Source organism: Pangasianodon hypophthalmus, chromosome 2, assembly GCF_027358585.1.
Source record: "Pangasianodon hypophthalmus isolate fPanHyp1 chromosome 2, fPanHyp1.pri, whole genome shotgun sequence".
Lineage (NCBI taxonomy): Eukaryota > Metazoa > Chordata > Actinopteri > Siluriformes > Pangasiidae > Pangasianodon > Pangasianodon hypophthalmus.
The window spans coordinates 13,702,252-13,718,821 of NC_069711.1; the positions used below are offsets into that span (position 1 = coordinate 13,702,252).

General features: G+C 40.4%; 1 protein-coding gene across 5 annotated transcripts in view; it reads left to right on the forward strand.

The window, feature by feature from the left end:
- The window catches only part of plxnb1b (plexin b1b), a 79,387-nt gene that overhangs the window by 28,088 nt on the left and 34,729 nt on the right, over window positions 1–16,570 (forward strand). For all 5 annotated transcript variants that reach the window (XM_026912846.3, XM_026912864.3, XM_026912854.3 and 2 more), the window contains exon 3: window positions 10,876–10,995. The gene's annotated coding sequence lies outside the window, so the exon portion shown is untranslated. The remainder of the gene's footprint in view (window positions 1–10,875; window positions 10,996–16,570) is intronic.

A 16,570-nucleotide genomic window follows, 5' to 3' on the forward strand; every position in this document is an offset into this window, starting at 1 on the left:
TATTTAAGTTTCAGAAACACTTTTTTGTTGTTACAGTTTGCTAGGTGATTTGTAATGTTTAAGTTGTTTGTGTAAAGGTAGGTAATGATGATGTGTTTCCAGAGCCCTTACTAGTAAGCAGGGGTGGACAAATGACTAGCCTGGGGACAAATGACTAGCCTGGGGACAAATGACTAGCCTGGGCTATCAGTCTTTTTATTTATAGTCACCTGGAGGACAAGTAGGTTCAATAACAAGAAAAAGACACAAACCCTACACTGTATTGACACTCACAAAAGTAAAAGTTTTTATTTGCTACATATGTTTAAACCTTAATAAGCTTCACAGCTGTATCTGTAGCGCACGCTTCCCACCACCTGCTGGACTACACAAATAGGCAATCTGGTTGATGGTAGAATGCTTTTTACCAGGTAGATTAATTAGCACGCACCTATGACAGACAATTTTTCAGAGCCAGGAACATGCAGGTAAGTGGTAACATGAAACAAAGGAAAATAAATTGTAGCACAATGCTGTTATATACCTCTCCTGCTTTAAGTAGCAGTCACCTTGCAGTTAGACGTCTACTAAACTTCAATATTTCAGCTGTTGGACTAGTGACTCTACAGCTGACATGGATACCATAAAGATATACACTTCCCAAAAACTATTTATACCGAAGTTTCATCCTTCCTTCAGTAGATAGTCTCAACAGGATACTGTAGACTTTTGCCTAACAACTGCTGCTGTAATCATAAAGACTGTCCTGTGCTCATCACAAGACTTTTATTTACAAAAGGCTCATACTGAACATCATTTCAGCTGTAGAAGAGTAATGATTTATAATCCCATTACTTGGTGTCACCCAGAAGAGGATGAGTTCCATTCCATGAGAAGGTTTTGACCTCGTATCTTCTCGGGGAGTTTTTCCTCCCCACACTGGCTTGCTCATTCCGGATCTAAATCTACATCCAGATTTCTGTAAATCTTCTTTATAACAGTGTCTATTGTTATGCTGTACCAGTAAAACTGAATTGAATTGAATGGAACTGAACTGAAGCTGACAGGTTGTTGACAGTGTCTACAGTGGATTATCCAAATAAAGCAAAATAAATAAATAAATAAATCAAAGTTAGGCATCAGTCACTTGATCAAGTGATTAACAGTGGTGTTGTAAAGACACCATATCGCTAATGATTATAAAATGCATCATAATGTGAATATATCGCAATATTGTCATCAGACATATCACACGGACCTGCCATTCACACAATACAGCACATGAAAGGAACATTATATTCTGTTCAACCCACTATTCAGTCTCTTATATAGGCAGGGCCATTGTATGGCCGTGGGCATTGCAGTTAGATGTTCAGATCTGCCTAATGTTGTTGAGCATACAGATACACCCTCCACCCACACACAGTCTGGAGTGGGTTAAAAAGGGCGTGAGTGTAACTGCCTTCTTAATTTAATCAGATTCTTGAGTAATCAGTGGAATCAAAGCTCAGCAGTTATTGACTCTGCCAGGCTTGCATGTACATGTGAAGAACACCACTGTCTGGGCTTTCTCCTCTTTTCTCCTTCACCTCACACTTGTTGTTCCATGGGGCCACGCCTCTCCTTCTGTGCATGTCTTTCTCTATCTCTATTACCCTTTTCTCATGTTTCTTCCTTTTCCCCTCATCCTGTCTGCTTTTTCTTTTCATCCATAAATCCAAGGTGACCTCATCCCCGAGTATGAGCTGTGTGGAAGAAAGATGACTGTTATTGGAATAAGCAGACGTGAGTAATCAAATCAACTCGTCCATCATCTTGCTGTCCTGTGCTCTTGAGCCTTTCAGTCAGACGTGGGCTGTGTACTGTCCGATCAGTGGAAACGGAGAGGAAGAGAGACAGAATAATGTACGTGTGAGGTTTTCAGAGTTGGAGAGACTGAGAGCGAAAGCGTGTAGGAGAGAGAAGTGAAAGGAGAGCGTGAGACAGAGAGAGAGAGAGAGAGAGAGAGAAGTTAATCTGACAGGGACACCGTTTCTCCTTGTCGTCTCGTGTCTAGTGTCTCATGTCCGTTGCAATGTCACCCCCATCTTTCTTTCTCTCGCTCTTTTTTATTACTTTGATGTCTGGTATCACAGTCATTGTCCTGAATCATAATGAGTTGAAAGAGCATTTATACAACACACACACACACACGCACACAATTTTGTTTCATTCATTTGTTCATTCTGTGTCTGATTCATATCCAGGTGTATTTTGTAGCAGACTCTCAAGGACGGCATGTATGTCTTGAGTGAGTGTGTGAGCGTGCGAGTCTGTGTTGTTATTTGTGCATTTGTATAAACAAAGCATTTGTATTTCTTTAAGGTGTTCATATTTAACTGTCTATTTTTGGCAGCTTGACAAAATGGAGATAAGAATGAAGGTTGTAATTAGCTAATAAAACTAATTTTGGCCGCATGGTCAGAAGTTCAGAAACAGAATGGTAGAGATTGTTGTGTATGCTTTTTTTGGATTTGTGTATGAATACTGAGTCTTTAATTTATAATGTCATTTAAATATCCATCAGAGCTTACATGCTCATTTTAATTTTAATTTGATTTAATTTGAATTGACACACTACACAGTTCATATTATACTGCGTCTCAGACAAAGCATGTTTAGCTATTTCATCAGAATTGTTTTTAACTTCTTTACCTGGCTTCAGAATTTGGACATCAGCCACCAGACAAAACACATTCATTCATTCATTCATTCATTCATTCATTTGTCTTCAGTAGCTGCTTTATTTTTTGTCAAGGTCACAGTGGATCCAGAGCCTAATCTGGGAACACAGGACTTTAGGCAGGAATACACCCTGTATCACAGGGCACCATGCACACACTTGCACACTTACACACACACACTCCTTCATCATCCACCCGACCTGTTTTTGGAAGGTGGGACGGAACGGAAAACGTGGGGAACCGAAAACTTCACTCAGACAGTAACCTGAGCACAGGATCTTCCACTGTATTTGCAGAGTAATGTTGATTAGCATGAACAACAATTTTGACATGTTTCCCTATGCTGAGAAAAGAACAGAAAGCTATTAGGGCAGATGTTAGGGCCGTCAGCTACTTCCTTTCAACCCTTTTTTCTTTTAATAAGTAAGTTTTGTGTAAACAGGTTTCTGTCGTTTCCTGAACAGAAGCATGTTGCAACAGATGCACTAGATCAAAATTAGGTTTGAAAAAAGTCTGGACTATTCCTTAGGCCTTATTCCTTAGAAACTACACCGCACGTTCATGGATATATGGATGAAGGATGTTCAGTGATGTGTGTAGAGAAAAAGGCATTTAAACTGTGGGCTTATTTCTGTAAGATTGGAAGAGTGGTTCAGGTGTATTGGGTTTTTTTCCCCCATTCATGTCCCCTTCTATTTTTCTCTTGCCTGGTTTTATATGTTTTTGTCTTGCTCTGCTTTCCTCTTTGTTTAGGGTGCAGGTGTGATGCAGGCTGTGCTGTAAAATCCACTACCAGACTCTAGTCTGATATGTTCAGCGATGCTGTCAGGTGTGTGTTTGTGTTTATGGTAGGGTGTGACAGACCCATCTCCCAGAGGACAAGGGAAGCGTCTGGTCCACACACACACACACACACACACACACACAAAACCCCGAGGGCTTCTAAGCTGAGCTGACAAATTGGGACCTGTCGTGTCACCTCAGGATCCTGACTGCACAGACCCCTTCGATTGCATGTCTTCTCGGGAGCATCTGATTAGACCATTAACTTTAGCTTGGTGATGGAAAAAGCAGTCCAGTTTTATCAAATGAATATGGCTAAACATAGTGGGTTTGATATATTAAATCAGATAAGTGAGCACGAGCAGATAAAATAAATAGGATAAGGGAGATAGATGACCTGCCTTGTGCACTGGAGTGGAGGAGGGAGCATGAGGCGGTTAGATGAAGGTGCAAGAGCCATTACTCAAACATTACAACGGTGTAGACTCTTTGAGATAGATTTATCAGAACCAAAATAGAGGTCATATAGACATCTATATTTGTGTTAGTGGGTCAGTAATCCTAGGTGTCAATGTAAATATGAGGTGAGTGATAGTGCTTATATCAGCTTATATCTGATATCAGCTGACATTTTGTGTGTGTGTGTGTGTGTGTGTGTTGCACGGTTATTGGCCATGTCATTGGCCAGGCAGAAAATGAGTGAGTTAAGGTGTCATTATGGAGAGGCATGTTGGGTAATGAAAGACGTAGCGTGACAAAGTTCAGTCATTTGCCATTCTGTGTGTTTTGAAGGTGAATAATGCTCTGTGTATGAATGTGTTTGTGTGTGTGTGTGTGTATGAATGTGTTTGTGTGTGTGTCATGGATTTCTTTAGGGATCTTGAACTTGTGCAATACATAGACAAAATGTCTTGTGCAGCTTTGTCAGAAAATAAGGAGTTTACATTGTGTGTGTATGTACAGTATATTTTGTGCATGTGTGTGTGAGAGAGACTGTGAGAGAGAGAGACTGTGTGTGTGTGTGTGTGTGTGTGTGTGTGTGTGAGAGAGAGAGAGAGAGAGAGAGAGAGAGCAGTGGTGTGGTGGGGGGTGGAGAGGGTTCCAGATTGTCTCATTTGTCCTCTGTAGGAAGGGTGATGGGAGTAGGCAGACAGGCTATTGTATTTTAAATGAGGAGGGAAGCCCTCCTACCCTCCACCCAATACTACTCCTCATTTCTCCTTATAGGGATAATCTCAGTGTTTGATGGAACCCAGCCGTTAGAAAAGTCATTTGTCATTTCTTCAGTCATACCCCCAGTATCCTTAAAGTAGGTTAGTCCAGGGTTTACCTCTCCCTTGGGCACACATGGGGCAGACCATTAACGCACAGATGGTGGGGGAATCCCTGTGGTCTTAATCAGGGAAGTGGAGGTGGTGTTTGGTTCATGAGTTTCAGAGTGTTTGTCCTAAGGGATTTCCTCTGAACCGGAACTGCCAGATTTAGATGATTTACATTTTACCATTTACAAAGCAGTTACAAAGCTGAAGTGTGTGTGGTGGTGTATTTCTTTCTTTCTGACTTCTCATGGCAGCTCTCTGGACTTTGGTCTCCATTAAACTGCAGTGTCTCTCAGCCTTAGAGGATTCAGTAGTCACCAGTGTCTTTTCTATCCTCTGAGTTAAAGTAAGTGTATCCGTGTGTATGTGCGATGTTGATGTAGCCTGCTGTCCTTTGACCCCTGACCTTTAAGTAACTGTTGAGATGAGTGGTTTACTGTAGCCAAAATGGCAGCGGCTGATGGATGCGCTGTTAAAGAGGGAGCGTGAGATTTCATTTAGGAGTGTGAGTAAACTTGGACTGTTGTGTGTATGTGAGAGACAAGCCTTTAATTTACAATGTTTATGTCCATAATTTTGCAGGAATGTCCTTCATTAACTGAAAGCTGAACAGATCTTGAAATCCACTTTACATCCATGTTTCAACTCTTATAAACAAAATTAAAAAGACAAATGCGTATTTATTACTTCCCTTCTGGAAAGTCTAAAAAATGTCTAAAGAATCGATAAAAAAAAATCCAGATGTAGATCCAGTACGTCAGGCTAAATGTCAAGATTAGTTAGTATATTAGCTAGCCAGGTTTGTCAGCAGGCTTGAAATGCTTCTCTTTATCCTGCAATCTGAACAGTTTGCTCCTTAGATTTTGAACAAATCAAGAACGTATTGGCTTTTTGCACACGATAGGGTATGCCTTTCCTTGAATGCAAATGTGGTGCTTCTACCTTCAACTTTGACTAAAACCAAAATGGCTAATATACCTTCTGCTCTTTTCTGGCCACAATGTTCAGTATCTTGAAGGGTACAATCTGTTTTATCTCTCTGCACTTCTTTGAATCTGTAATGCTGTGCGCAACTTTTTACCATAAACAAAATGCGACCCGAGCCTTTTGATTCATCTTTATCATTAATTCACTTTCAAAGTTACTCACTTTAAAAGTTGTTCAGAAAGTTCGTTTGAAATGGTTAGTGGCAGATCTTGGCAGTGTGCGATGAAACGTATCAGACTCCATAGTGAATTCTAGGATCTTTCTTGCAAGACTAGATTAAATTAACTTGTGCTGTCTAGCTGACAGCCTGCTGTATTTTATGTGCACTCTGTCTTATATTCAGTATCACTGATCAAACCTTCACTCCAGTTGCTGTGTCAGTCCAGTTTTGCCCTCCCCCTTCACCACAAATAGATGGATTATAAACTGGATTCAGGGATCTGCTGCGCAGGAGAGCCGATGAATTTGATTTTCCCTCTCAGACTCTCGTTGGCTGTTTTTCAGCTCACTGCTTGCAACTCGTTGCAGAGGGGTTCGCACTATGCGATTTATTGCCAAGCAAATTAAAAAACTGCTTGAAAATTTTGGAGGCTCAGCAATCGCTTGCTGAGAAAATCGCACCGCTGAACCGTTCACTTTACACGAGTGGTTGTGTATAGTGAGCATTAGGCTTTATTCTACACCTGCTCTTGGCACAATATGGCTCACTCGTGAATAAGACAAATAACACGCTTGTTCTTATGTAATGCGCATGACCGTGGATATGGGTCCTGGCAACACGGGCTGTAAGAGCGCATAACCTTTAAGTAGAGAAAAGCAGAAGTGAAGTAGTGAGGGATGAACACATTCATCACTCCACAGGAGCTGAAGCACCCCCTAACCTCGCTTTCCACAAACCTGCACTCTCCTGGCCATGCTCCATCTATCTGCAGCTTAAAGACATGTCTCTTTTAAGTGTCTGTATATACAAAGTGACTTGTTTTAGGAGAGTGTGGGTGTGTGCCCGTGTGCATGCGTGTGTGCGCGCATCCTGTAGCATGCATTTATTAAGCACTCTAAGACTGCTAGCTGTACTTAAAAAAGGGGGGGTAAGAGCATCAGACTAGAAGCAGTCTGAATGTCAAACACCGCTGGGAAGCTTTTACAGAACTTGTTTGTGAAATGGAGAGAGATAGATTTGTCTTTGTCTATTTTTCCGAGCAAAGGCGTAGGGAGGGAGTCAATATTTAGATGGAGAGATGAAAGCATGGCGAAATGGAGGGGGGTTGACAGGTGGTGTGAATGACAGAAGCACATCCTCTACAGAGTTTCTCATGTGGGAGCAAGCAGCTGTCATTAACACCTCCGCCTGTATGTCTGCACCTTCACAACCCCTCACAGGGGGAAGTAAACATGCTGCTCGTCTATAGTGCAAACTTACCTACGCTCTCTGTATCTTACACGTGTGTGTGTGGGTGTGGGTGTGTGTGTGTGTGTGTGTGTGTTCCCATAGCATTCTTCTCCAAATTGGCCTCCATGAAATAAATACAGTGTGTATTTTAGGTTTATGATTGTCTTATAGCAGGTTTTATGTAAGGAAATAGGTATGATAGGTACTGAGGTAATGACTGATCACTGTCTGGCTTCATCTCTCTTTGTGTGTGTGTTTGTGTGGGGCCTTCCGCCTCCATCGCTCTTTTCGGATGCTTTTCATTTCCATGCTTTGTAAAAGTGGGTGTGTGTGAAGATCTTTTTCTCTCTGGCCTCTAATCTATTCATGAGATTTGTGTCGGGTGGCTATTGATTTAGCTAGAGTTGGTTATAGCATTGTTTAGCTACAGTAACACATGAGTAGGTAGAAAAACCAACACAAGATAGTAATACAATGTGTGTGTGTGTGTGTGTGTGTGTGTGTGTGTGTGTGTGTGTGTGTGTGTGTGTGTGTGCTTAGTGAGTGGTAAGCATAAACTATTTAAGTGTGGACGAGAAAGTTTCACTAATAGAATTTTTTTCCCTTTGTTCTCATTTGTTGTGTCTGTAAATATATGAAAGGAAGCATGTGTGTAAGTCAAAAGTCACTGTCTTGCGTGACAAACCCTGGTGTCTGAATTTATGTTTGAACCCATATTATTTCAGGCATGATATGGGATATGGGGAATGTGTGAAGATCCAGGATGATGCAATCCAGGACAAAGAGACTACAGCAACATGATCATGAGCACACACATACACAGAGCAGTGAGAGCCATGGGGTCAGTTGTTGTGTATCAGTCTGTGAGAAGCAGGAGTGAGTCTTAGCCGCGTCTAACACAGCTCCAGGAATGCCAAGTATCTTACAGCCTATAGAAAAGAGCACCTAGGGTCATTTTAACACACACACACTCAGTTCTTCCATCAGTTCTTTACTATTCCTTCAGATGGGAAGGTATTCTGTGTAGAAGATATTTTTGCGATGAGTATAAAGACCAAAAAAGTGCAACAATACCTTCTACACAGCATAACTTCCTGTCTGAAGGAATTGTAATGGTGTGTGTGTGTGTGTGAGTGTGTGTTTAAACAACCCTAGGTGATCTTCTTTATAGGCTGTGAGATATCTTGCATTCCTGGAGCTGCACTGCAGTAATTTTTGCACATTTTGGACTTTACACTCATTACACTCATGACTAAACAATGATGACTACACACTACAGAATACTGCAGATGCTGCTGATGAGTCAAAATAGCCCCTCAGTCTTTTTGCTTTCTGGAGTGTCTGTTTTAAATTAAGTGTTAATATTGATTTTGCTGTATTTATTGCTTCTTGATAATCACAGAAGAATGAAACCAAGTCTCTTGTCGAATCTTCAGTTTTGCATTACTGTTATTGTGTGTTAGAAAATGATTTAGTTGTTATTTATTTAGGAATTACACATTTTTGCTAATTTTCTCCTCCTCTTTTCTACTACATGTTAAATGCAAATTCATGATTGGCAGAACACTAGTTTAGATATCTCTCTTACCATGTTCATGTATCACTCTTGGTGGGTTTGCACACCAATGTATCTTGCCCAAACAGTAATTTTGTTTCGGGTGCTTCAAGGTTTTGATGTCAACATTTGCATCCTAACAAAGGCCACTTACGCTGCATTTGAATAATATTCGTAACTCAGAACCACAGAAAATACCCTCTCCACTTAGAATTCCTACCCATGAAACCCGTGAATTCCTACCATCAGAAAGGTCTCCTCAACCCCAGGCTCAGCAAGTGACGTCAGATCAACATCTCTGCTCATAGCATCAACTATAAACAAAGGAACACTTCTTGCCTTTAAATGAGTTATACTGTATATATACTGTGATGGAACCATTGTTCATGTTTTTGATTATTTATGAAATGAAGTGATGTAATATTCATTTATTTAAAAAGATTTTAATTGGTTGGTTTGAAACACTTATCTCTTTTACGTCAACTTGATACAGCTGGTACAGAATCAGTATTAAGGGGCTTAGAATAGCTCATGAGCTTATGCATGCCAGAAGGGGCTGATGTGTTACACCGACCCATGACGCAGCATGAGCAGCAGTTTGAAAAGATGTGGTTGGCTGGCTTCATGTGTCTCAGAGGAAGCACACGTCAGCCCTCACCCTCACTGGTTGGTAACTGTTGTACGTCATATGATAGGAGAGACCTAACTGGTGGGTGGGAATTGCCCAAGACTAAATTAGGGAGGAAATGGGGGAAAAACTCAAATAAACAAATAAATGATTGCCACTAAATGAAGTGATGCAGTATAATTTTCCTCAGAAGAGGCTGTAGTAAAACAACACCCTCACCTCGAAACACCGCCTTTTTTATTTGAACAGACAGTAAATTGTGTTCTTTCACATATCACACCGTACTGTTTCCTACCCACCCCCTAAGATCCTCCTGCTGTTCTGAAAGACTATGAAAGCTCAGGGTTTCGAGCACATCTCAGAAGCAGTTCTGACAAAGTATAATGAGCCCTGGAGTCCTTCTGTTAGGAGGATCTGGGCAAGACCATTTGCCAAGTGTGTTCATATTAGCAGAAATGTTTTTCCATCCTGGCACAGTATATCATTTGTTTGTTGTTATTGCAGTTTGCTTTTGTAATGCAATCTAATCTTTAAAGGAATAGCTTCAGCAGAAATGTTTTGGCAGAAATAATCTCATTTCTATACATTTTCATTGACACCAAATGTAGTCATCTGTCAAAACCTATTAGGGTACCAGCACTCCCTTCTTAGATTTACACTAAGCAAATTTGTCATTTTTGTGTGATACAAACTTCAGGTATTTATTGGTGACATTAGTCTCATATCCCTGATACAAATCTAAAGAAGGAAAACTTGAATGCCTGACACATCTTGGTGGATTGCCTACCATCTAGAATCAGTGGGAACATTATTATAGCCTTGACACATCACAGATTCACCAATTTGTTGTAATATATATTTAAAACAAATCACAATTTGTAGGAATTTGTGTCTATATTCTACAGCTCCAGTCAGTTCTGACATTTACGTCATTGATCAAAGCTACTTCTCAGGCCTTCTCTCTTGGTTGATGGGCTGCAGGACATTTGTGGAGTTGCCGGGTAAATGATGCACTGCCACTCATCCGCTGTGTCAGTTTGTTTTTCCACCTACACTTTCTACTGGCCTTTTTGTCGGAAGTGAAATGTGAGACTAGTGCGACCCTAAGTGAGTGCGAGACCGGATCTCTCTCTCTCTCTCTCTCGCTCTCTCTCGCTCTGTGTGTTTGCGCTGTTCTGGTTATACGAAACTAGAAGAGACTCGCTTTTCTTGACACATTCTGTGTGTTTTCAGTATTAATCATCCACACAGCCAGTGATTGGCAAAGAATCAGTACAATTATGGACAAAACTATTTACCTCAGGCTTTGGTATAGCCCACGGCCTGTTTCTCTCTCTCTTCTGTTCTCTTTCTCTACTCCTTCACACCCTTACACCTTCATTCCCATCCCTCCCAGCTCTTTATCTATTTGTGTAAATGTTTTGTTTTTCTCCCTTCAGTTGTGTTTCTGCTGTGTTGGTTGCTGGTCTGTTTACTAAACTTCTGTTTGCTTGTGTATTGTATTTTCCCAGGCGAAAAGCAGGACGTCAGGAGTTTTGGAAACACCGGATGCCGAGGCTGCTCATCACTGTATCTCTCTCCACCCAATCCCGTAATATCGGAGGGAATTTCCAAGATTAATGTGTGGCAAAGTAATCACCCACACCCACTGAATCTTACATTACCTAGAGCTATCTTTCATTTTACACACACACACACACACACACACACACACACACATACAATGTGTACAAAGAGGTGGTTTGACTTACAATGCAGTCACAAACAAAAGGACCCATATAAGGCCATACAATTGTGTGTGTGTGTGTGTGTGTGTGTGTGAGTGTGTGTGTGGTAATTATATACAGTAGATTAGAGTTAGAACTCCAGTCAGGCAGAAAACCACTGGCTTTTGTGTTACCCTGAAACCCAGTGTCTCTTCCCTCTTTCTGTGCCGTTCCCTCCCTCTCCCTCAAACTGTATGTGCTTGTCTTTGATCACAGCCCTGTTTAAACCCATGTCATCAACATGAAAGTGAGTCCTGCTTTGTTTAAGAACTCTGCAAGCTTTAATTTATGCCTTGGATAAAGGGTCTGATGCATAAACATGTACTGGAAAGCTCTTTTAGTTTGTGATGGGGTGATAAACATCAGGCCACATTACCGTCTCTCACCCACTGGCTATTCTATTAATGAATAATGAATATAGCTGAGGATTCAAACTGTTCTTATAACTGTATCACACATCAGCATTCAAAGCTGTTTATTCAAAAGTTAGCTGTATATATTTAAATGTTTTTTGTTTCATTTTATTACACATAGTTCCAGGAAACTTCCCTGTTTCACTGTAGTGTAGTACTCATTATAAATTAGATGTTTTGAATCTACAGGAACACACTCACTGATAATATGTTGATGAGAAGTGCTATAGTATGAGATTTGTGGTCTGTTGTTCAGAGGCTTCCATGGCTGTGTTTACACGTCAGGTAAAAATGGCACAGATCCATTTTCTTTCTATTCTTTCTATTATATGAGATGGTTTTCCTCATGACAGCAAAACTCCCATTTAATCTGACACGTTCAATTCCACTTTCATGTGTAGTAATGATTTTACATATCTGATATGTACCCATGTGACCAGATCATAATTCTTTTTTTTTATATCAGCCCACCTGAACATACACTATATGGCCAAAAGTTTGTGGACACCTGACCATCACACTCATATGTGGTGCTTCCCCAAACTGTTGCCACAAAGCTGGAAGCACACAATTGTACAGGATGTCTTTGTATGCTGTAGCGTTACAGTTTGCCTTCACTGGAACTAAAGGACCCAAACCTGTTCCAGCATGACAATGCCCCTGTACACAAAACAAGCTCCATGAAGACATGGTTTGCCAAGGTTGGTGTGGAAGAACTCGAGTGGCCTGCACAGAGCCCTGACCTCAACCCCACTGAGCACCTTCCGGATGAACTGGAATGCCAACTGGACCAGAGGCCTCCTCACCAGACATCAGTGCCTGACCGCACTCATACTTTTGTGGCTGAATGAGCAAATCTCCACAGCCACGTTCCAAAATCTAGTGGAAAGCCTGCCCAGAAGAGTGGAGGTTATTATAACAGCAAAAAGGGGACTACATCTGGAATGGGATGTTCAAAAAGCACATATGGTGTAATGGTCAGGTGTCCACAGACTTTTGGCGATATAGTGTGTGTCTTAGTATCTTGTCAGTGGAAATGAATCTCAGTTTTTTGGAGTGTTGAACCTCACTAAATTTATGTACTCTAATCCTATTTGGACAGCAAAAATCATATTTTGAGCAATAATTCAGACTTGAATAACATAAAATCCAGCATGGTTTCCTAGTCAATTATTCCAGATGTGTGGTAGGAACTGTTCTGCATTCTTATCATTAATTTGCACATACTTCCCAGAAGGGCAAAAATACAGGCTATAATTTCAGCAAGGAGACCTAACGTACACACGAGCACGCACACACACACACACATACATTTGTCTTACTATTAATGTTAAACATCTTTAATGTGTATTAATTATTTATGCAGCTAATTAATGCTATGTCTACACCTAAATCTATTCCAAACCTTAACCTCAATGCCCAAAAGGAAAGGTGTTTTTTTTTTTTTTTAAATAAAATCTGTAGTTTTTGCAAAAAGGTGTTCTTCCTCATGGGGACCAGCCAAATGTCTCTACAAGATCAAAACTCTCAGGTATTCCTATCCTTGTGAAGACATTTTGTCCCCACCAAGATATAAACAAACACACTCAGAGTCATCAATCTCAGGTTCATTTCCTTGACTTGACACCTCCCCAATTATATACTCAATTTGCTTCCTAGCCATCTGTAGTATGGCTGAAGCTTTTGCTTCATTTGTTCTTTGAGACAAATATAACTCCTCCTCTCCTCCAGTTTCCCTCTGTCATGCTCTGCACACTCTCTCTCTCTCCCTCTCTCTCCCTCTCTCTCTCCCTCTCTCTCTCTCTCTCTCTCTCTCCCTGTATTTAAGAAATAGTACAGAGAGTTTGGTGGAATCTGGTGTAAAGCGCTTACTGTCATCTGGTTGTACCCCGACGTTCCCACGCTCCTCACCACACACACAAAGATCAGCCCTGGGTGTGTGTGTGTGTGTGTGTGTGTGTGTGTGTGTGTGTGTGTGTGTGTGTAAGAGACTTATGCAGAGACAGAGCACATTTTGAATGACTGGAGCAATGCAAAGCCAGCCACTTTTAAAGGCCTATACTATATCTAGCGGACAATGGACTCCTTTCATACTGGATCATGTGTATCCATGCATTTATGTGCGTGCATGTTAGAGAATTCTCCACGCAGACTGGCTTTCAGTACGTCCTCTCTCTCGTACTCGAAAATCAACAGATTTTTTCCCCTGACGCTCACTCAGAGTACAGCAGGTCATTATGTGTCATCTCTTACTATTGTTCATACTCCCATACTGGTCATCTCAAATACTTCGGGAAAGAGCTTTGTGCTCAATGAAATAATGGAAAGGGGAAGAGATAATTGTTTGTTTTTTACAGCTAATAATAGATCTTTGGTTGTTATTAGATGCTTAGTGCTGTACATGCACTCATAGTCAACATTTAGCTATGCGTGAGTAGAACAAACTGGCTTTCTGCTGTTTGTTTGGGAGTATACAGCTCTGTTGAACATTAGAGGGGTCAGTAACTGATTAATCTGTCTCATCTGGGTTCAGCGGACGGACAGTTTTTAGAGGTCAAATGGCAGTTCAAAGGTTGTGTATATGACCGATACTAAAAGATAGGGTAGGATTATTTACACGTACCACACTGCCATATCTTTCCTCAACTTGTAACAGATGATACCATATTCATCCAAGACTTGGAGTGTGAGGCAGCATAATTTTCCACACAAAAGAGACAGACAGTTGTTGATCCGCACAAATCAAGTAATGGATATAAAATAGATTCATTTAATAATAGAGCAACAATGAAAAGTTTCATGTGTGATACAGTTTGAAATTTGTCACACTGTCAACACACAGTGAGGAGGATGGTGAAAAGATCCCAAAGATCACAGTTGATTCTTCATTACAACAAGCTGCTTGGAAACATTACAGGAAGTAGTCCCTCCTGAGAACATCTCACAAAACTACCATTGACATCGTGAGCTGAGGTCACATGAGACCAAAATTAAACAGTACATTATGTACAGTGTGTGTGCATATATATACTCACACACACATTGTACATAATGTACTTTGTGTACAGTGTGTGTGTGCATGTATATACATGCACACACCCACAGCAGGTATGCATCAAAATTGTACAATATTAAAAAAACCAAGCATATTAGAGTTTGTAAAACTGTAATGTAATAGAGCTGTAATACAACTCTCCATTAACACTTGAGCTTTTCTAGAGTGATGAGTGCTTTTCCATTTCCTTTAACCTCCTTGGTAGTTTTTAGGAGTCCATTAAAATCACAATTACTCTGTCAGTTTACAAACCAGAGCAGCTTTGCCTTCCACAATGGACATTCTTCCTATATTTCATCGAAAGTATAAATCTTTGAATCAAAAGAATGCTCCTTTTTAGTCACATTAATTACCTAATCATATTAATTAGTTACATGAATTAAATGCTAAATATCTGCATAATTATGATAAATAAATGCATACCCACTTACTGTTTGGAGCTAATTTCAAATTGTTAGTTTGTTATAGTCCAGTATCTGACATTGAATGAATCGGACAAATCATGACCACAATGAAAATGTGAATGTGTGGTGCTTGTTAGTTTGCTAGTGTGATGTGTGATGCACATGGTTTATGTGAGCAGGTAGAGATTCCTGCCAACCTATGAAGTGGTTCAAGGATCAGAAACGAAAACCAGAGAGATATTTTGCTAGGAACGAAACTGTAACCAGTAGCATAATCATCCTTCACTGTTAAAAGGCAACAAAACATTAACCTTACTTTTTCATTCTGTCCAGCCCACTAGCTTATTATTAATGTCTGACCTCCAAACGTCTTATGATCTGCAGCATGTCTCTGTGATTTTGCACACACAATGTAGCATAAATTATAACGTTACACACCTTCAGTTCATGGATGAAGAAACAATTAAGTTTTGAAAATTACTGTAGAGTTTTCTCATCACAGGACCACATTATGTTAAAGTTTTCATTAGCCAGATAATCACGCATGGTTGTGTTTGGGTTGTACTTGGGAGAATGAGAGAAAACCAGGAATGTTATGAAATGGATGTGCAACGTTATATTGATTTTAGAAGGCAACATTAAAAATATTGGTTCTGCTCAGAGTGAACCAATTTTTTTTTTTTTTTTTCGTCTGTTCTTCACCCTGCTTCCAACATTGATCCTTTAACAACCGGGTATTATTGTTTGTCTTCCAAACAACCCTGAAAGTCCAGTCTGACCTGAGATGAAAACATGTTCCTCTCTTTTAATTAGACCCTTGGTACATCCCCCATCTCTGTGGCCAGGCACAGACCAATTATAGCTAGACAGGAGGTAGCTAGGTCTGTTTTTATCCCTTGGGATCAGCTGGAGCTTTGAAGGGTGCAAGGTGAACACTTTTGTCTGCTGTGTAAATTATGAGCTACAAGGTTTAGGTGTTTGTTAGCATCTCGTACTAAAACATTCAAGTCAGTAAGAAGTAGAGCAGTTTTGTCAGTATTGTTCTATCTGTTCTACTATTGTTCTGTTGAGTCCATTTGTCTGGCCAGTAGACTTCCACAGTGACCGAAAGCAATCTCTCTGAAATCTGACTGCGCTCAAACAGACTCATTTCCACAGAAGCAAAGTTCAACAGCTGTCAGAAGTTGCACTGATGCTAAATGTAAACAAATACTATGTGACTACAAAGTTTTTGGTTTGCTGCTGGATTGAGCTCAAATTCTACATCCTTTCTTTGCTTATCAGCCATAGAGGAATGTGTGTGTTGAGGTTGGCTATAAATGAACTCACAGAGGCAGTTAGACAGGCTTTTATCTAACTGTCCTGCAGTGTTGTAATTCTGAACCAAAATACTGAACAAAAGGGCAACTTAAAAGCTATTCACCAAACTACAGGCATGGAATAAAACAATATGTTACTATTCCAAAAAAAAAAATCCACCATAATGCTGCATGAAATGAGACATGTTATAGCACGTGGCAGGGTTACACCAACCAACGGTCTTGAACACTAATGAATAAGCTTTCTAC